Source organism: Papio anubis, chromosome 12 (genome assembly GCF_008728515.1).
Source record: "Papio anubis isolate 15944 chromosome 12, Panubis1.0, whole genome shotgun sequence".
NCBI classification, from domain to species: Eukaryota; Metazoa; Chordata; class Mammalia; order Primates; family Cercopithecidae; genus Papio; species Papio anubis.
Window position 1 is genome coordinate 79,319,222 of NC_044987.1, and position 22,027 is coordinate 79,341,248.

General features: G+C 44.4%; 1 protein-coding gene across 13 annotated transcripts in view; it reads left to right on the top strand.

The window, feature by feature from the left end:
• NAV2 (neuron navigator 2) overlaps positions 1-22,027 on the top strand; it is a 768,631-nt gene that overhangs the window by 650,329 nt on the left and 96,275 nt on the right. The window lies entirely within an intron of this gene.

The following is a 22,027-nucleotide window of genomic DNA, read 5'->3' on the forward strand; positions in this document are numbered from 1 at the left end:
TGTATATATATACCAAATTTTCTTCATTCATCCGTTGTTAGACTCTTAGTTTGATTCCATAGCTTGACTATTTTGAAAAATGCTGCAAGAAACATGGGAGTGTGGCCGGGCGCGGTGGCTCAAGCCTGTAATCCCAGCCCTTTGGGAGGCCGAGACGGGCGGATCACGAGGTCAGGAGATCGAGACCATCCTGGCTAACACGGTGAAACCCCGTCTCTACTAAAAAATACAAAAAACTAGCCAGGCGAGGTGGCGGGCGCCTGCAGTCCCAGCTACTCGGGAGGCTGAGGCAGGAGAATGGCGTGAACCCGGGAGGCGGAGCTTGCAGTGAGCTGAGATCCGGCCACTGCACTTCAGCCTGGGCGACAGAGCGAGACTCCGTCTCAAAAAAAAAAAAAAAAAAAAAAAAAAGGCTTAATTTGCTTCTTTTGTACGTTCACCAGAACAGTTAGAATTGTGATGCCGAAAGGTGGTAAGCTTGCCAGGCTAAAATGTCCTCAGGAGGAACCTTTAATTTCAGAACTCGTGTTTCTTGTGTAATCCACACCTTTTTTGTGCTTCATTTTCCCTTTCTGTCAAGTGGGCATGTAAAGTCCTGATCTGTCCTCTCCCCACTGCCGTCAGTCAATACTGGCAAGGAACTTACAGCACCCCTAGGAACCAAGGGGCATTGCAAATGCAGGGCTCTGGCCAGAGAAGCCTGGCTTCTCTCTGCTGCCACTGAAGAAGTGACCACCTGGTGCTAATGGAACATAAAGCAGTGGGCTCTGATGCTGGGTGGTTTTGGTATTCTGATCAGGTTACAGTGACTTTTTTCAGAACCTCCTTTCAAGAGGGGCTCAGTCCTGCCATTCTCATAAATTCCCTCTCCCTCCCAGTGCCTTAGTGTAACTTAAGGGGGTGCTGAAAGAAGATAGCATCTAAATCCACTGGGTTGCTTTTCACATTACAAGCATTAAGCCCTCATCATGGACTGCACTGGCCATGGCTGTTGTTCCAGACACCACCAGATGTGCTTTAGGGAGTCAGGGTTTCTCGTCTGCCATTCCTTTTTTCCAGTGCTTCTTTTGATGCAAGACTTTGAACCCAAGGCAGTATAGCACAGTGGTTAAGAGCAGAAACTCCGGAATAGGGTTCAACTCAAATCCCAGCTCAGCCACTTGCTAACCAGTAAATGACTTAGAGTAGATTAATGCAGATAGTAAGAAGTGCTTCTTGGTGGCGTTGTGAGGCTTACTTGTGATAATCTCAATAAATGATAGCTTTTATTTGGAATGAAGTTTCAGCTCCAAGGCAGAGCAAGAACGGAAGTGTCTTCTGATTCATTCTCACTAACCCACAAGCTCTCTGACAATAAAGACCCTCTCTGTCTGTCTTAATACTTTAAAGCCAAGGCCTGAGAAGAAATTGCCACATGATAAAAGTTCAATAAATGTTTGAGAACAATTTCAATCCCAAGTGATTCTGCTGAGTTTTAATCATATATGTGTAAATATATATATATATAGTTGGTGGTGGTGGTGGTGGTGTTGAGATGCAGTCTTGCTCTGTCACCCAGACTGGAGTGTAGTGGCGCGATCTCAGCTCACTGCAGCCTCTGCCTCCTGGGTTCAAGCAATTCTCCTCTCTCAACTTCCTGAGTAGCTGGGACTACAGGTGCCTGCATCACACCCGGCTAATTTTTGTATTTTTAGTAGAGATGGGGTTTCACCATGTTGGCCAGGCTAGTCTTGAACTCCTGACCTCAGGCGATCCATCCGCCTCGGCCTCCCAAAGCGCTGGGATTACAGGGGTAAGCCACTGCGCCCGGCCTAATCATTCTTTAAGAAAAAAAAGAGGGAGAAATGAGTCCTATCTATAATAAGAGAGATTTTCAATAAGGAGAGGAATACAGAGACAGGGAATCAGCATTTCTGCGTACCTCATTGTGCCAGGCAGTGAGCTGAATGCTCAAAGTATGTCACCTCACTTCCTCCTGCAGAACTCCTGCAAGCTGCTGTGTCCTTCACGTTTCATGCCAGAAAACTGAAATGAGGCTCAGAGAAGTGAACTTGCCTGGGGTCGGATAGCTGGGTAAGCTAGAATAATAGTAGTAGTAGTAATAGCAGCAGCAGCAGCTAACATGTATGTAGCATGTACTGTGAGCCAAACACTTTACCTAAATTGACTCATTTAATCCTCATGACAACCCAATGAGATTTCATCATTTTAAAGATGAGGGAACCAGCTGACTGCAATGGCTCATGCCTGTAATCCCAGCATTTGAGAGGCCGAGGCAGGTGGATCACCTGAGGTCAGGAGTTCGAGACCCTGTTACTCCCTGTTCCTGGGAATATTCACTCCGAATCTGGAAAACTGTGTATCCCAGATAATACAGAAGGGGTTCCTGTGTGAGGTGAGAAGGAGTCAGAGAGGTGATCTTTCAAAGGTCTTTCAGTTGTATGATTCAGGGTGTCCAGATTCCCATAGGGATCATTAGGGCTCGATTATAGACAGAGCAGACTGGGTATTGTATTCTGGAGATAAGGGTCTCCTTGGAATGCCAGGTTTCCACGGATCATGCCAGCCTGGGGGTGGTAGCAGAGGCACCAAAGATGTTTCTTCTGAAAAATGTTTAACCCATGCCTCCTTCTAATAAATACAAAAATTGTGGCCAGGCACGGTGGCTCACGCCTATAATCTCAGCACTTTGGGAGGCCGAGGCGGGTGGATCATGAGGCCAAGAGATCAAGACTATCCTGACCAACATGGTGAAACCCTCTCTCTACAAAAAATACAAAAATTAGCCAGGCGTGGTGGCAGCTGCCTATAATCCCAGCTACTTGGGAGGCTGAGGCAGGAGAATCGCTGGAACCCGGGAGACAGAGGTTGCAGTGAGCCAAGATCGTGCCATTGCACTCCAGCCTGGGCAACAAGAGCAAAATTCCATCTCAAATAAATAAATAAATAAATAAATAAATAAGCCAGGAATAGTGGCACATGCCGGCAGTCCTAGCTAGTCAGGTGGCTGAGATGGGAGGATCACTTGAGCCTGGGAGGTTGAGGCTGCAGTGGGTTGTAATCATACCACTGCATTCCAGCCTGGGCAACAAAGCAAGACCCTATCTTAAAAAGAAAAAAAAAAGAGGACCAAGGTACAAAAATGCAAAATAATTTGCACATAGTTAGAGGTAGAGCTGAGACCGGACCCTGGTTTCCAAAGATCATTTTCTTTTTTTTTTTTTTTTTCCTCTGGAGACAGTGTCTCACTCTATCAACCAGGCTGGAGTACAGTGGCACAATCTCAGCTCACTGCAACCTCTGCCTCCCAGACTCAAGCAATCCTCCCACCTCAGCCTCCAGAGTAGTTGGGACTACAGGTGTGCACCACCATGCCTGGCTAATCTTTGTATTTTTTTGTAGAGACAGGGTTTCACCATGTCATCCAGTCTGGTCTTGAACTTCTGGATTCCACAGCCTTGGCCTCTCAAAAGTGTTAGGATTACAGGCTTGAGCCACCGCGCCGGCCCATTTTTGGTAAGGGTTTTATAGGTATAGTAAGGACTCCATAGGATTTTCTGAAACAGAAGAATTAGGTGATTAAGTAAAATGGTGCACTGCTTTCCCTAAAAGTTTTGAAAAGGAGACTCCCTGTTCATATGCCTAGGATGTGTGAACAGAATTTTTCCTGGAGGTGCAGGGCAATTTTGAGAGGACCCTTGAGTGGCCTTGGGGCTTTGCCTCATCTCTCCACATTGATTGAGTTGGCAGTATTATTTTCACTGGAGAAACTGATCTGCTTTTCTGTGGAGTGAAATGACAGGTTAGAAAGGCTCTCAAAGTCTAAATTTAGCCAGCACAGTGTATTCATGTGCTGTGCACCCGGGTCACCAGAAGAAGATAGATTTGACAGGTTGGCTGGGGGACAAAAGCCAGCCCTTGAAGAAATTAGTTCTCCTTTGAAAGGTAAGTCAGACTAATTATTTGTCTCCATTGAGCCTGGTGTGTGAGCCCATTGATCAGCAGCTGCAGTTGGAGAATGGAGTGGTGGTACCAGGAGGCACAACTGCCAGCGCTCTGGGGCTTCAGCTATAATCATCTTCCAAGACCAGCCCGCGGCACAGTAACTGCCTGCTATCCCCAGCCACATACTTTAGATCCTTTGCTTTGTGGTGCTGTTTTGGATTTGTAAAAATGTTTTATATTCACAAAAACAAAAAATGTTTTTATAGAAGAGAACATTATCATACTTTACCCCTTGCAGAAATCTTGTGAGATTGGTCATTGAGAGAGCCTTGTTTTGTCAAGCAAAGTTGCAGAAACCAAATATTTCAGAACTCTCAGCCTGTGTATTTTAAGTTTAAATCAGGCCAGGCGCGGTGGCTCGTGCCTGTAATCCCAGCACTTTGGGAGGCCAAGGTGGGCAGATCACCTGAGGTCAGGAGTTCAAGACCAGCCTGGCCAACATGGTGAAACCCCATCTCTACCAAAAACACAAAAATTAGCCAAGTGTGGTGGCATGTGCCTGTAATCCCAGCTACTCAGGAGGTTGAGGCAGGAGAATACGGGAGGTGGAGGTTGCAGTGAGCCAAGATCGCACCACTGCACTCCAGCCTAGGTGAAAAAGTGAGACTGTCTCAAAAAAAAAAAAAGTTTAAATCAGTGTATGTGTATGAATGCCTGTTGTCTTCTCTCTCTTTTCTCTATCACTTTGACTCTTTTCAGCTACTTCTTGAGGTCCAAAACCTTCCAGAGAGCTTTTCCTGCCTGTTAACAGCCAGAGACTTCAGGGATGCAAACAAGCATGCTTGCCATCAGCATCTTAAGCTTGACCCTTAGGATAGAGGCTCAGATGAAAGTCATTCACACCAAAGCTGTGTCCAGGCAACAGCCAACAGACTTCGGAAAAGGACTTAACCAGTATGAGAGTTGACTAAATTTAGACTTGTGTATTTCTTTTTCTGTTGCTAGTGTCTTTGATCCACTTGGCAGTTGAAAATGGAAGTTCCTCAGACCTTTTTTTTTTCCCCGCCTGCTTGTTTTGCTAGATAAACCGTTTGCACAGAGTGGTGTAGGTACTTGCACATGCTTAATTTCCCTGGCATCTGATAAATGTTTTGAAATAGGATAATGCTGGAAATGTTACTTTAAAGTGCTTTGCTTAAATAGAATTGATTATTTTCCTCGACTGCTGTATTGTTGCTGCTTTTTTTTTTTTTTAAATGAATAAGATCACTGTAACTACTTTTCCTTCTTATCAGTCCCATCCTGTTCAACCATCACTTCCTGTAGTGTTTACCGGCAAATGAGACTTCCCCTCCCCACATGGCTACACAGGCGTCAGTGAGACCTCTCTGACCTTGGGATAGGAATTTGGAATTCCTAGTCTGTAACGGGAGAGAGGAAGGTACAAAACAAAACAGCGTAGGTTGGATGTTGGAGGTCTGAGGTTTAACCTTGGTTCTACCCCCAAACTCTGTGACCTCAAGCAAGGTGCTTTCCCCCTGAGCTTACTTACTCAAATTTGGATTTGAGCCAAATGGCCCCTAATTTTCTTTTCAGCTCTGAGTGTCTAGAGTGACCTCAGTTTACTAGATAACCAACCCTGTATGAAATTTGAGATTTGACTATCCAAAATGAAATGCATGGAGGCAGGTGCTCGTTGAACTCAATGGTGTCTGAACGAGGCTCTAGAACCTGTGACAAATGAGCTGTGAGATAATGTTGTGATTTACAGCTTTCCATGGGGTGGACATCATAATTTTTAAAAGTTGACTTTGTCAGAGAAATTAGATAAAATGCAAACAACGTCGTGAGATTTCTGAGTTAGGAAGCAGAGCTGGAGTAATTTTCCTTTGGTATGTCTGCATCTCTGCTACCCATGGCTTTTCCAAAAGCGGTGAATGCCTGTCTATGAGCTTCCGATCCCCCCTGGATAAAGTTCAAATGTTACCGGGCTTACTATGAGATCTGGCCCTGCTATTCTTCCCCTCCTTCTCTTCAACCACACTGAATTACTTGCTTCCCCCAGGCCCCAAACCATCCTTTTTCTTGCCTTTCAACCTTTGCAGAGACGTTCTCTTCACCCTTACCCCATCCCTTCAGGGCTCACGTTAAATGTCACCTCCTCCAGGAAGCCTTCTCTACCCCACTCCGAAGACCAGATTGGGTGTCCCTCCTATTTGCTCCAATGATAGCCTGAATTTTTCCTTATCATAGCACCAAATACATCATATTATAAATGTCCACTACTAGCCTGTTATCTCATCTATACTCTAAGCATCTTGAGGGCAAGAACCTGTCTTGTTCACCAGTGTTTCCTCATTACCCAAGCCAAATGAGGAAACTGCTCAGACAGGTAGACTAGCTCCAGTCTGTATAGCTCAGCTTCTTAGTGAAGCCAGAATTCACTCCCAAGCCCGCTTCTCTCAAACCCCACCCCCTTCCATTCTGTAAGACTTCTCATCCTGACCCATCTTCCCCCTAATTGTGAAGATGTCTTTTTTCTTGAGATACCTTCTATGATCTCATAAGAAGGACTGGGGGAAAATGGAATTTGTTTTGCCGACCTTTGATTTAGAGACTCATTTATAAGATTGTCTGCCCCTGTGGATCAAGACTGCAAACGAGAACACTTAGGTTGATTGGCTTGAATAGCACGGTGTCTGCTGTGCAAATAGGGGCTTAATAATTGTAAGTCTCCTTTTCTCCCTGGAGTTTGACATACTGTCCCATCCAGATGCATTCGTGAGATAAGCGTGACAGCCCCCCACCACTTTTTTTTTAATTTGTGAATTTTGAAATTCAAACACGCCTCTCTGCCTCTTGGATTCCAACAGCTTTAAATGTCCTTGGATTTTTTAGAAAGGACCCAAGCCTATAATATATGTACAGCTGTGGCTCTTATCAAAATGTAGACATGCCTCTCATTACTGCTAATTGCAGTTCTACCACCGGGTGATCTGGGCTCAAACCTCCTAGTTCTGTGACTGGTTATCTATTTTATAGCATTGGCTACTTAGGATACATTACAGTGTCTTCCAGGCAGCTGCTCTTTAGGTAAATTAATACCTGGGGGTCTTTTTCCTTCTCTAGGAAACTTTAAGTACTGTAACAGGCTTTCATTTAAGCCTGTGCAAGGCTTATTTCACCAGATTGCTATTTAGAAGTTCTAACAAAACACCTTTATGAATAGTGACTGTAATACCCTTAATCCGCTAAACTTCCTGACATTTTAAACTAAGTGGATAGCTAGGAATGAAATCAGGCTTTCCCATCTCTCTAGTCTCTTCCTCTCCCCAGCCCTGCCTATGCATCTTCAGGATCAAGATGCTGGGGTGCAAATTCTTTCTTGCTGTTAGGCCATCAAACTAGCAAAGACCAGGAAACACAACGCGCTTTCTCCAGACTCCAGGTTTAGTAATTACCTGGCCTGACCCACGGCTTTTTTAAAAAATGAGTTTTGGTGAGGTTTCTGTTTCTGATAAAAGATTGGGATTTAAAAATATTACATGTGATTTTCTTTGGTTTTTTTTAGTCCATGTTTAATTTTGGAAAAAAATATTGAAAATGCAGATAAGCAAGCAATAGAGATAAAAGAAAAAGGTTGTAATGTTGTATGACACAGAGAAATCTATCATTAACACTGTGGTGCTTTCCAGGTGCTTTTTAATCATGTGAGCACTTAGACATTTTGTTTTTTGAAAGACCAAACATGTCTTGAATACTTGCTTGCTATGAGTCACACACTAGTCTAAATTCTTTACATGTATTGATTCATTTGGTGTTTACAACACCTCTGGGAGTAAGAACTCATTGTACAGGTGATGAAACAGACACACATCGCTTAAGCAACATGTCCAAAGTCACACAGCTAAAAGTGACAGAGCCAGGATTTGTAGCTAGACAGTGTGACTCTATAGTCTTTGATTTTAATTACATTATACAGCCTCTAAAAGATGAGAGATGTTTTATAATCTAATTTTGTAATTTTATAGTATAGCATGAGCATCTTTCTTTATCAGGATTCATTAACATCATTCTTAATGGTCACACACAATATTCCATTCTATGGAGGAGCCATAATTTGATTAACTCTCTTCCTACTGGTGGATATTTGGGGTGTTTCACTTCTTTTGTTCTTATAAACAAAAATGCAAAGACCATTCTTGGACCTAATGTATGCACACTAGTGTGGGCTGCCAATAAACCTCGTATTCTATATTTTCCTTATAATTCTGACATTTGTGTGTGCAGATGATACCCTTGATGCACTACAGAGGAGCACAGTCTCGAGTATCTTCTGGCACTGGTGATGGGGCTACCCTGAACCATTCACATACTTCTTCTATCCATACTCCATTGTTCCTGGTACGGTGTTTGGAAGAAAGTTGGCTGAAGAATGGAGTTTCTGTCTAGGTCCAGCTAACTCCCTGCAGCTGAACCTACAAATGTAGCATCAGTTTGCATTGTGCTCTGAATTGAATGAGAACATTTATCTTTCTCTCTAAACTTAAGCAAAAATATAGAACTTGAAACCATTAGATTGGTGCAAAAGTAATTGTGGTTTTTGCCATTACTCTTAATTGTGAAAACTGCAATTACTTTTGCACCAACTTAATACCATGATGGTGCCTACTAATAGAATCACCCACTTATGGCTGGGCACAGTGGCTCAAGCCTGTAATCCCAGAACTTTGGGAGGCCAACGCAGGTGGATCACCTGAGTCAGGAGTTCAAGACTAGCCTGGCCAACCTGGCAAAAACCAATCTTTACTAAAAATACAAAAATTAGCCGGGCACAGTGGCACATGCCTGTAATCCCAGCTACTCGGGAGGCTGAGGCAGAAGAATCACTTGAACCCAGGAGGCAGAGGTTGCAGTGAGCCGATATTGTGCCACTTCACTCCAGCCTGGGCAACAAAGTAAGACTCCATCTCAAAAACAAAACAAAACAAAACAAAAAAAGAAAGGGGGGAAAAGGGTGACCAGGGGATAGGGTTGTTGTCAATACACTCTTAATACTCAAACCAGTGAAGTGGCTGTCTGTAAAGTCAAGAAAATCATCCCCAGTATGCCAATTACCAGTCTCAAGGCAAAAATCCAGAGGTGATAAAGAGTAGTTTTAAGCATGGGCTTTGAAATCAGAAGCCTGAGGGCTTACCAGCAGTGTGGCCTTGGGCGTCTTACTTAACCCACTGCTCCCCAATTTTTTCATATAAACTTGGGATGATTATACCTACTGCATAGGGAATGTCAGAAGGATGAAATAAGACCAGAAAATTCAGCACAGTAACCATCATGATAAGAACTCGATAAATGGGAGCTTAAGAAAGCCCTAGAAGGACACCGATTTATGAATAACGTGGACCTGGGTCCAGATTTTGGCTTTAGCATTTTTTAGCTATGTGACCTTGAGCAAGTTACTTAACCTCTCTGAGCTGTAGATCATCTGTACATGAGGGATAATAAAATGTATCATACTGGGATATTGTGAGTTTTGATACCAATGTTGTATACAAAGTTAGTAGAGTCTCTGGCGTGCTGTTGGTTTTCAGAACCAATAGCAAAATTTGTAAGCACTTTCTGTGTGCCAGTCACTCGATTTAACTTCTCTTCTTCCATTCAAAGCAGTTTTTCTCTTAGAGACTAATGATCAAATAGAAGGAGTTTAATTCTTAACCAGTCTATAACTTTTTCAGCTAGCCTTTCCGCTAGGCAAATACCTAGAATGAGTTGGGCTCTTTGCCAAACTTTTTTTTTTTTTTTCCCTTTCATTGTAGACAAGATTGTGGTTCAGAGGTTGGGAAAGGTTTTGTGAACCTATTTTATAGTCCCTATAAACTCAGAAGGGAAACAATGAAATACCAAAGCTAAGGTATAGAACAGGTTTTCTTACAAGAGAAACTACGACCTCATGGGGCTGTAGGAAGGGTCCTGTGGGAAAAGGTATTTACAGCATTTCATACAATGCCCGGCCCCTAGAAAGTCTGCAGTAAATTCAAGGTCTGTCCCCAGTAGGGGACAGATGGATCATGAGTCAAAATCACAAGGCAAATGAATTTTCTTTTGAGAAGGAATTCAGTGGGAGATCTAGGGATATAGTTTTACAAAACATTCATACTTGGAAGGTTCTTAGAGGACCTCTGGGGTGGCAGCCTGCTCAGTGAGCAGGAGAGTAATCTGAGAGCCACAATCAGGAAGTGATTTGGCCAAAGTCAATGTGGTGACAGATGCGGGGGCTCAGCCCCAAGCTTCTATTCTGTTACAGTGTTCTCTCCTCTGCCCTGCAGTGCGCCCTACAACATGAGTGCTGCATGACCGGGGCCAGTGGGAAAACTTTGGGTGCAGGAAGTGGAGTGAGATCAGAGTCCCCAACTGTTGGCTTAAGTCACAGTCTGCCTAGGGGCTGCTGGTGATGAGCACCTATAAGTTTCCTCTCCAATCCCTTCCTTCTCCCCAATTACACTTCCCTCTCCTCACCCCAGCCACCTGTCCCTCTCCCTCATTATCTCACCCTGTGGTAGACACACTCAAGGATGTCCTTGGAGCCAGACTCCCATTGGAAAAAGCCAAAGAGTAGCATTGAAACATTTTTTTCATTCCCCATTCATCTTAATAGAGATAATAGTGCAGCTGCAAAAATAAACATTTGAATTCTCTCTGTGCCCCTACAGCACCCTTAATAAAATATAGATCCTCAAAGCCAGTCATGTTCTTTTAAGTCTCCTTTAATTTTCTGTTTTTTAAAAGACCAAAGCCAGGTGTACTTGCTCACATCTGTAATATTCCAGCACTTTTGGAGGCTGAGGCGAGAGAATTGCTTGAGGCCAGGAGTTCGAAACCCAACTGGGCAACAAAGCAAGACCCTGTCTCTTCAAAAATATTAAAAACTTCGTCAAGCATAGGCCAGGGGCGATGGCTCATGCCTGTATTCCCAGCCCTTTGGGAGGCCAAGGCAGGTGGATCACCTGAGGTGAGGAGTTCAAGACCAGCCTGGCCAACATGGCAAAACCCCATCTCTACTAAAAATACAAAAATTAGCTGGGTGTGGTGGTACACACCTGTAGTCCCAGTTACTTGGGAGGCTGAGGCAGGAGACTTACTTGAACCCGGGAGGCAGAGGTTACAGTTTGCCGAGATCACGCCACCGTACTCCAGCCTGGGTGACACAGCGAGACTTCATCTCAAAAATAAATAAATAAAAATAAAAATAAAAATTAGAGGCATGATGGCACACGCCTGTAGTCCCAGCTACTGGGGAGCCTGGAGCAGGAGGATTGCTTGAGCCCAGGAGTTTAAAGTTTCAACGAGCTTTAACTTTTTAAAGTGATTGTGTCACTGCACTCCTGCTGGGTGACAGTGAGACCCTGTCTCAAAAAAAAGTAGTTAATTAATAAAGACCCAATTGCATGGATTTGCTTCTTTGGGTTTTTTCCTGTTTTCCTCTAAATAACTAGAGTTATGATCATGACCAAAGAGGCAGGATAGCCTCACTTCAGACTGTTCCCTGAAATACATGTCGAGCCTTGCCATCTGCTGCTACTCCTTTTGGACTTGGAGACAATGACACAGCAATTTTTGTGGCTGTTGTTCTTTTTTTTTCTTTAGAGACGGAGTCTCGCTCTGTCTCCCAGGCTGGAGTGCAGTGGCGCGATCTCGGCTCACTGCAAGCTCTGCTTCCTGGGTTCGCGCCATTCTCCTGCCTCAGCCTCCCGAGTAGCTGGGACTACAGGTGCCCGCCACCTCGCCTGGCTAGTTTGTTTTTTTTTTTTTTTTTTTTTTTTTTGTATTTTTAGTAGAGACGGGGTTTCACCGTGTTAGCCAGGATGGTCTCGGTATCCTGACCTCATGATCCGTCCACCTCGGCCTCCCAAAGTGCTGGTATTACAGGCGTGAACAACCGTACCCAGCTGTGGCTGTTGTTCTTAGCCAGGAGTCTGTGGGATGGGGTTTTATGGGGTAATCTAGGTTTTGCTATTTAGAAAGCTACATCTAGGGACAAGTTTCAAAATTTTCACCAAAATTGTCAACTTTCAGCATTGCACAGCATTCCTATACAGGCAGCCCCAGTACAGATTTTTCTGACTTTGTGGACAACAATTTCCTTCTCTTCTTCCCTATAATATGTCCTCATGGTTTCCTATTTTTTTCTTTCATGGCATGTATCATGGATTGTGGTTAAATGTATTTGTTTTTTATTTGACTGCTCGATACCCCCACATATACCCAATTATAAGCTCCATGAGGGGTTAGAGAGAGACATCTTCTCTTTGACATACCACTGTTTCCCCAGCACAATGCCTGGCACACACAAGTCAATATCCAGCTGATATTTTAAAGAGAACAATCACTGCAAATATAGGAGGAGCGTCTATAGTGTGGAATTTGGTAAATGACTGTATCTCAATTGGACCAAACCCAAAAGTATTAGAAGGAGCTGAAGGACTGTGGGATAACCTGTGAATGGCCCTGGCCCACTACGTGTCTTAGTGTCATCTGTTGGCATAGTGACCTGGAGGTGTTCACTCCTCTAATGCCGTGTCATGGAAATCAAACAGGATTGGCTCCAGTCTGTCGCTTGGCAGTTGTATGACTACAAGCAAATCATCCAAATTCTCTGAGCCTCGGTTTCTTTTTCATAACATAGGGATAATAACGCATGTTAGAACAGTTCTTAGAATTAAATGAGATGAGATGTGTAGGCAGTAAAGCTTATAAAGTTTAATTATCGTTATTGTTGGGAGTAACTTTGACCTCATGTCCTTTACTGGAAATGCTGCCATTTTGCAGTTGATGTAGCCAATTGGCACCCTTCCAGAAAAGACATCCCTGATGTTGCACTGAGGGTGGAAAGTCTGGATTTGTGAGTTGAGGCTGAAGATGCTGGTACCCGCATGGTCCTGTTCCTTAGCTGTGTTTAAGGTTTTGTTAACAAGCCACTGGTTTCAGATTAAGAATGGGAAGGGCATAAGGATGGATAACAGATTGGATACTCTTCTGCTGAATGAAAACTTTTGTTTAGAGATTAAGGAATATGTGTGCATTTACATGTGAGTAATCACAAATGTGGACTCCAGACAATCTCAACAATTAACCAACAAAAGGTAACAGAAACTACAACTCTATAAGATAAAATATTTGAAACTGAAAGTCAGCTCATTCTGTTTTTGTGATATAATTGGAGCACAGTATCACCACTTCACTGGAAACAGTAGGGAGGAAGGGATCCACAATCTGGGTGAATGGAAAGAGCGAGGTCCTGCTTCCCCGGACCCAGTGGAAGCAGAGATTCTGCATAAGAACATGAACAGGGCCAGGTGCAGTGACCCACACCTATAATCCCAGCACTTTGGGAGGGCAAAGCAGGCAGATTGCCTGACGTCAGGAGTTTGAGACCAGCCTGGCCCATGTGGCGAAACCCTGTCTCTACTAAAATACAAAAAAAAAATTAGCCAGGTGCGGTGACGCACACCTGTAGTGCTAGCTACTCTGGAGGCTGAGGCATGAGAATTGCATGAACCTGGGAGGTGGAGGTTGCAGTGAACTGAGATTGCGCCACTGCACTTCAGCCTAAATGACAGAGCAAGACTCTGTCTCCAAAAAATAAAAATAGGCCAGGTGTGGTGGCTCGCGCCTGTAATCCCAGCACTTTGAGAGGCTGAGGCGGATGGATCACCTGAGGTTGGGAGTTCAAACCAGCCTGACCAACATGGAGAAACCCCGTCTCTACTGAAAATACAAAATTAGCTGGGTGTGGTGGCACATGCCTATAATCCCAGCTACTAAGGAGGCTAAGGCAGGAGAATTGCTTAAACCTGGGAGGCAGAGGGTGCAGTGAGCCGAGATCCTGCCATTGAACTCCAGCCTGGGCAACAAGAGTGAAACTCCATCTCAAAAAAAACAAAAACAAAACAAAGCAAAAAAACAAATAAATAAAATAAAAATTAGAAAATAAAATAAAAGAAAAAGAACATTAACAGGGAGGGAGGCCCTCTGCTTATCCTTTAGGTCCTATTTCCCAGAAAAGCATAGAGAAAGTGGAAAAGGAAAGGGGGAGATGCAGAGGCACACTGACTACCTCTCAAAGCTCTTTATTGACACTTTTCTAGGATCGGTTGTTATTAATGGGTTTGAGAGTTCTCCAGAGGATAGACTTTCTTTTCCACTGATGTCCCCACACCCATTTACTAAGCTTCAAACATGGTTGCCACCTTTCAGCTCCTCCAGCACACCCAGCCTCTCCCTCTGACGGTCTTTGCACTTGATGTGTCCCCCATCCATTCACCAACCCCTTCATCTGGAACACCTGGCTTTCTCCTTCTGATGGCTGGTTGGTGCCCTCTCATCTTTCATGTCTTCCTTTAAATGCCACTTCCTGAGAATGGCCTTTCCTGACCATGCTATTTAAAGTAAGTGCTTCCTGTGTGACTCCCTTTCACAGCACCGTGTTTATTTCTGTCATCACTTTCCCCATAACATCCATAATGATTTTGCTTGTTTGTCTCTTCCATGTAAAGAGCTTTCAGGACTGGGGCATTTCCTTTTCCTCTGCCTTATATTCCCAGTGTCCAGTCTGGTATCTGGCAAAGGTTTTGAATGCTGTTCACTTTCTACCCCAAAGCTGCCTAGTTTCGTATAATTCTTGTTGAAAATCATAAACTCCCTAGTATTAACTGCTATACTTTGCTAAAGACTCCCCTTCCCACTGCCTGTTGCAGATCACACCCAGTAAAATTCTACATCAGGCAATGAGATGTGTGTCACATCTTTTAATGTGTCCCATACACACAGATCCTCTTTTAAACCTTTATGTTTTCCTTCTTGTTCATTCATCCAGGAGAGCTTTCCTTCCTCCCTCCCTCCCTCCCTTCCCTTTCTCTTTGTTCTGTTACTAGCAAGCAAGAAGAAAGCAACTGAATTGAGTATAACACTGATTCCCAAATTAGGAAACAAAGTCAGTATAAAAGGGAAACTGCCAGGTGTGGTGGCTCACCTGCAATCCCAGCACTTTGGGAGACCAAGGCAGGCAGATCACTTGAGATCAGGAATTCGAGACCAGCCTGGCCAACATGATGAAACTCAGTCTCTACTAAAAATACAAAAATTAGCCAGGAATGGTGGTGCATACCTGTAGTCCCAGCTGTTCAGGAGGCTGAGGCATGAGAATCGCTTGAACCCAGGAGGCGGAGGTTGCAGTGAGCTGAGATCAGCCCACTGCACTCCAGCCTGGGCAACAGAGCAAGACTCCATCTCTCTCTCTCTCTCTCTCACACACACACACACACACACACACACACACACACACAAAGTGAAACTAAAGTGGTATTATAAAACTCAGAAGCAGCTGCCCTTAACCTGTGCTTTATGGACAGGATTCAGGGGATCAGTGAGTCCCTGGAAATATTGTGTAAAATATTGTTTGTATATCTTTTTTCTTATGGAGAGACAGACTTAAGTTTCTGTCAGGTTCTTAAGTGGGTCTGTGACCAAATAAAACCATTGAACTAAAGTCCTTGGAAATACTTCACAGTCCCCAGGAGACAGCATAGAATAATCAGTTCCATTTTGTCCTCCTATGCTTGGTTGATCCAGGACCACATCAGCAGTGATCTAGGCACTGGGAGGATATGGCTCAGAACAAAAGCAAACAGCACACCTGTGCTCAAGGAGCTGACTGTGTTGAGGGAAAGACAGACTGTTGAAAGACAATGTGTTGACTGATCGACGCCATGAGGAAAATCATATGGTGGAATGTAATTGGGCCAGGGTCTAAGAGGAAATCCCTGAGGAGGTGCCATTCCAACCAACATCTGACCCATGAGAAACGGGCAGCTGAGGGGGAGACATGGGAAGGAGCATTCCAGAAAGGAGGCACAGTGCGAGGACCTAGGAAGTGGGAAGAAGCTTGGTGCATTTGTGAGTCCCGTCTTTGGACGGAATGAAGAGGAGGAGCCAGATCACATGAGGGCTTCTAGGCCGAGGGAACAAATTTGAATTTTATTCTAACTTCCCTGGGAAGCTGTCAGTGGGCTTTAAGCAGGAATGTGACAGAATCTGCTGTACACTGGAGAAAGATTGCTGTCGCTGGGGTGTGCAGGATGGAGCCTAGCAGGGCATGAGGGAAGGTGGAGCGACCCGGGAGGTGACTGTTGCAGGAAAGAGATGATGGCAGCTTGGTCCAAGGTTATCTTACTGCAGATGTTCAGTAGTGATTGGGTTCAAGGTATATTTGGGGGCTTTAGGCAAAAGGACTTCTTAATGGATTACATCGGAGGCAAGAAGGAAGGAGGAAATTAGGATGGTTAATGGAGAGTCATACTTTGAGATACGGAAGACTTTGGGAGTGGGGGTGCAGACACATTGGAAGTTGAGAGCAGTAGTTTTGAGTAAGGTAAATGTGATTTCAGATGTGTTGGGTACACAAAGCGGCCAGACTACAGATTACAGACTTTAGAGTTGTCTGCCTGCACCTAGTATTTGAAACCATGGATGAGATCACCCAGGAAAATAAGTTAGTTAGAAGTGGTAGTTATAACTTACTTAGAAGTTAGTGAGAAGTTATAGTCAGAGAAGAGGAGGGGTCCAGGGATGGAGGCCCTTGAGTTCTGGAGAGGTGAAGAGGAAGGTGAGCTTAGGAGACCGAGAGCACAGTTAGGAAGGTAGGAACCAGGTGCAGATGACGGTATGGAAACCCGGGATGAGGCCCACTCAAGAAGCGAGAATCTGTCGATGCTACCTGCTGCTGAAAACTCAAGTAGGGTAAGGATAGAGAGTTGACCATTGGCTTTGGCAAGGAGGAAGCCATCGATGTTCTCAGGGAAAACAGAAAGTGGTCTCAGTGGAGTAGTGGGAACAAACATCTTGCCTGGTGGGTTGAAGGATCATGGAGCATAAGAAGTACATGGAACAACTCAAATTACTGCTTTGAGGTGTTTTCCTGTAATATGGAGCAGAGACCGGCATGACTGTGGAGGAGAATATGGGCATGAGGTTAAAAAAAAAAAAAAAAAAAAAAAAAAAAGGTTTTGGGTTTTGTTGTATTTGATGAGATTAGTAATACATTTTTCAGCCTGCAGGGAAAAGCCAGGAAAGAGGGTTGAATATATTGGAGGAAAAGGAGCAAAGTGTCTTCACTAGCACTGGTTTCATAAAATACTCATTAGAAATAAGTGAACATCTTTTTAGATTCATCTTTGTGGTTTTCTGTTTTGTCTAATTATGTACTGTATTCCAAGAATAAAGTTTTCTTCTACTTTTTGATACCTGAGTCGAGTTCATCAGCTACATTTTGGTTTTATAGATGGCTCTGTGAGTAACCTGGAAACCTTAACATCACTGATAACATTGTTTCTAGGGAGAAAAGTGTTATGAGTTCTGGAAGCCCTTTGGAATTTGGCCTGTTTAGAAGCAAGGGTCAAAAATGACAGAGCAAGCCTGACTCTTTGAAAAGCGCCAAAGGGCATCTACCCTCATGGAGTTGGTTTACTTTCCCTTTTCCTCTCCCGTTGCCTGGGTCTCCCTTATCCCTGCTAATTATTATCTTTCAAACCATGAGAAAACCCTGACTCAATTAGAACCTGTAGCTGCAAATAATTCAGAGCCTTTCACATGAAAGGTGTGATCCTTTTAACCACAGAAAGAAAACTAAGACCTCCTTAAAGCACTATGTCTCCTGCAATAAACTCGCCCCTGTAAAAATCATGTATAATCAAAATAATATGTTTAGTGTTGTACATTTACATGAACTTTTATAAAAAGGAGAAACTCCATCTGTTAACCCTCCAGTGTATCCTCTCTCCCTCAGAGTAAAAGACAAGCTGCTTACGCTGACTTTCAGGGCCCCACTCAGGCACTCTCCTCTCTCCCTGTACCCTTGGACTCTTTGGCCTAACCCCCTCCTCACCCCACTTTGGTTCACCACTCACTGCTCCAGCCACTCATTCTTGGAATGCATTACAAGTCGTATACTATCTCAGGGCCTTTGCACGGACCATTTCCTCTTGGAAGTCCCTTATCCCCAGATATAAAACCAAAATGTATTCGGATACCCAGCTCCCATACTTCTTTTAGATTTGTAATAAAAACCATGCCCTCAGCAGACCTGCCATAGCCACCCCATGTAAAATTTCCAACACCCCCCTTCACAAATCACATCTTCTTCTTTACAATACGTTGTTCTCTTGATCATTTATTGCTAACGTACCGTAAAATTTACATTTTGTCTCACTTATTTTATAGTTCTACCATTGAAGCTAAGTTCTGTTACAGTCGAGATTTTTTGGTCTATTTTATTGACTACTTGTATCGTCAGCACTTAGAACAGCACTTGGCACATTGCAGATGCTCTATAAATATGTTAGTTGATGAATGAATAAATGAATAGATCAACATTTCCTAGCTTACCTTGATGACAAATCAGAATGTTTACCTATTATATTTGCCTAGAGCAAGGAATCAATGGAAACTTTTTAGAGTGTGTGTGTGTGTGCATCTGTGCCCATGTGCCTATGTGTCTCCAAACCACACAATCACCATCCCATTCCCAAGTTAACTCGGGATGTTGGACAGATTCTCAAAGAAGTAATATCGTAAAGATAGTCAGTTCCAGGGACAGCATAGAAGGTAAGGGGTGGTTTGAAGCATCCTTGTCAGCCAGAGCTTGGGTCTATCCCAACTTTTTTGTCTTAATAAGTCTGGACACTACCCCTTCCCTCAAACTCACCCACTGCCTACCCCCACCTCTGCTTCCCACTCCCCACGGCAGATGCCTCAGCAGTATTTCAAGTGGAGGAGGGCCCTGAAGGATCAGATGTGAATGATTAACTTTGGTTGGGACTTCGAGATTACAATCTTTTTTTCATTCACCTGGGAATCACCACCAGACCCTCGTCTACTCTTTGAGCAGATCTTTTATTCCCTCCCTTTTCAGTGGGGGGAGGAATGGCTCTTCATTCCATTTTGAAAGCTTCTGTTTGCTGAGCAAACGCTGACCACACAGAGACCTCACTTGGAGCCAGTTACTGCTTCCTTCCCTAACCATCCCCCAGGGCCACAGCCCCCACTCCCCACTTCCACTGGAGAGGCCACCCTGGCCAGGGGGAGAGCCTTTCTTGGGGAAAGTCTTTTAAAGCTGCCAGGAACCAACTGGTAGGATTTTTGGAGAGGGAGTCAGGGTTTTGGAGAACATCTTAATCCTTCGTTTTCAAATAAAGCTTGTGGCTATAACATAAGTTTGCTTTTGAGTTCTCAGTAGTAATACAGTTGTTCATTGTTCATAGCATCTGTTTACATAGTTCTTTCTGAGTGCCTTGATTACAGGTTTTAATAGGGATTAGTCGGTGCAACCCCTTCCCATCCCAGAGCTGGGACTCTCTCCCACCCACCTCCCCTTCCAGCCTCTGTACCATAATGTTTAATATAGCCATGCCTAGACTGAGATTCTTTTTCTTTTGAAATAAGTAGCCTGAGGAATTAATGCATATTTTTGTTGGCACTGCATCAAAATTGACATCACCGGAAATAATGTATGTGCGTCGTCGTTAACTGTACAAACAGGTATCATTTCCTTTTTAGGTTCAGAAATTCTCTCTGTAGGCTAATCATTTCAATCAAATGCTTTGCCTTCAGACGTCAATGGAATGAGCTAAGAAATGTTATAGTCAATGATTTTTGCATCATTAAAAGTAGCACTTAGGGCTGGAAAGACTTCCTGCAACCTTTTTGTGCAGTCTGTGAGGATTTAAAGTAGTTTTTCACTCTCAGATTTTCTTCAGTTTGACCTGCTGTTGCGAACTCCCCTGGGACCACATGGAGGGCCCTTCCATTAAGTGCTTTACGGTAATGGTTTCAGAGTTTGGTGTTAGCTTTTGCTTTGCTGAAACTTTTCACAGCTGACTTGATACCAGCACTCAGGCCTGACCTCTCGATCCTTCAGCACTTCAGAGGTTAATTTTGTTGGGGGATCAGATTTCTTTCCTGGCCTGGGGAATGGTGATCCCTGCTAGCTAGTCCTTTAGTTACGGAGTTGCTGGGTGCCTGGGATTCCCTGGCCCAGTGTGGGCTGGCTCAGCTGGCTAAAGGACTTGCCATCCCGTGAGATTCATTCAGCTTCTTTGTCCGCTGTTCTCCAAGGGCCACAATGTAGTGAAATGCTCTGGCCTAGGAACCTTACAAGGTAGGGCGATTTTCTAAAATTTCTGGGGCCAGGGGGCGGGTGTGGTGCATGTACTGCCTTGTCTTCCTTGGCCGGTATTGAAAAGCCTGGTAGAACAGCCAGTGGTGCAGCTGCCTAAATCACCGTGAGCTCTGTGGTGCTGTGTGGTGGTGTGTGTGTGTTGGGGGGGTGCGGCGGGGGGCAAGGTTACTGGTCAGGAAATTCACCTTCTCTCCTCTTCCACCCCCATTCATTCTAACCTTGATGGTTTCAGAGGAAACTGGGGCATTACCCAAATGTCCTGGATCCACCTAGACATTTGGGTAATGTCAATATTTTCCAAACCGTCTTACCAAATTAGGCGGCTGAGCCTGAAAATCTGGGTGTTGATCACCCAGCTGTCTTAAGTCGTTATTCCAGACTTTTCAGCTGGTGGGGGCAGTATGGAGGGGTGAGCTGGGGAAAGGCAGTGTGGCCCCAGGCAAGGGCTGCTTGTGGTTCAGAGGGCCCTGATTAAAAAGACTTGCAGTTGGAAGTTTTGTTTGGAATTTAAGGAGCCTGGTGAACTTGTGGTTGTGTTTACTAGTATAGCAAATTACTCTGTGTGTGTGTGTATAAACTAGGCTCCAGAAGAGATGGCATGGCAGATTTAAGCATAAGGACTTTTCTTGCTACCTTATGACCTATAGAGCTGCCCAGGGAAGCACATTTCTGTTTTTTAAGCCAGACAAGGGGAGAAGAAAACAATGTTCATGACCACCTACCACATGCCAAGCATCTAGCAGACATTGTGTCATTCAATTTCATTGCAAAGCCAGGAAGATTACATTCAATTTTGAAAATCAGCAGTGGGAACTAAGAGAGGTTAGGTAACTTGATGAAGGTTACACAGCTGATAACAGGAAAAGCTGGGACTGGAACCCAGGTTCACTTTACCATCATGCCTTCCTGGGTGGGCTTGGCATCTGAGCTTAGAATAGTTTTACCTGTAATTTTAAATATGACTTCAGCTGGATGAAGGGCGCACTTTGTTGTGGAGGACTCACCCAAATACACAGGATGCTAGCAGCACGGCCTGCCTGGGCTTCTCAGATGCAGCTTGTTTCTGGAAAGAAGAGAGCTGTGTATTAAGAAGCAGCCCTGCTTTGGCAGTAGGACCTAGCTGGGAGTTCTGTGATCTTGAGGCTCCTGGACTGCTGGATGGATCAGGCTGGAGCTTTAGTTTGTACCTGGTTCAGGAGGACTTGATCCCAAGTGAAGGTCAAATCAGGAAAGGCCAGTGACCTTGGAGCTGGCCTTGGGCTGCTGAGGCTGTGCCCTGGAACTCTGGGTCTACTTCTTAAGACGCTGAATTTATGGAGTCTTGAAGGGAGAAGATCTACACCCAGCATATTAATGCTGACCGAAGCTGTTGGCACTAGCTGTTCACATGTGTGCTGGAGGTGCCTAATTAGCTAAAGCCGAGCTTCTCTTGGTCTGTAGAAGTCTTGACCTGAGGTCCCTTCCCTTTCCACTTCCCCCAAGAAAGAGAAAGCTTAAGGGCAGGCCCTTGACAAACTGCAAAATGAGGCCAGCCTGTTTTTGGGAGATAGCCGCCTCTCTTGGCTGCCCTGGGGCAACTGTGGTTCTGTTTTGTGCATTCAGGTTTTCCCACATCCCTAAGATATATTGGGAGCTTAGTGGAGGGTTGGAGGGAGGGAGACTATGGGGGTATTGAACTCCCGTCCCATTCTACTTAAAGACAGCTGGCCAATGCCCTGTCTGGGATTTGTCCCCCATCCCCTTTCCTTTAATTTCTTCGAGATGTTTTAAAAGTAGCTTGATTGCATTAACGTGTCCTGCATATTTTGAATAACAGTTGGAAGTTCTGAGTTCTTTTATGACCATGATCTA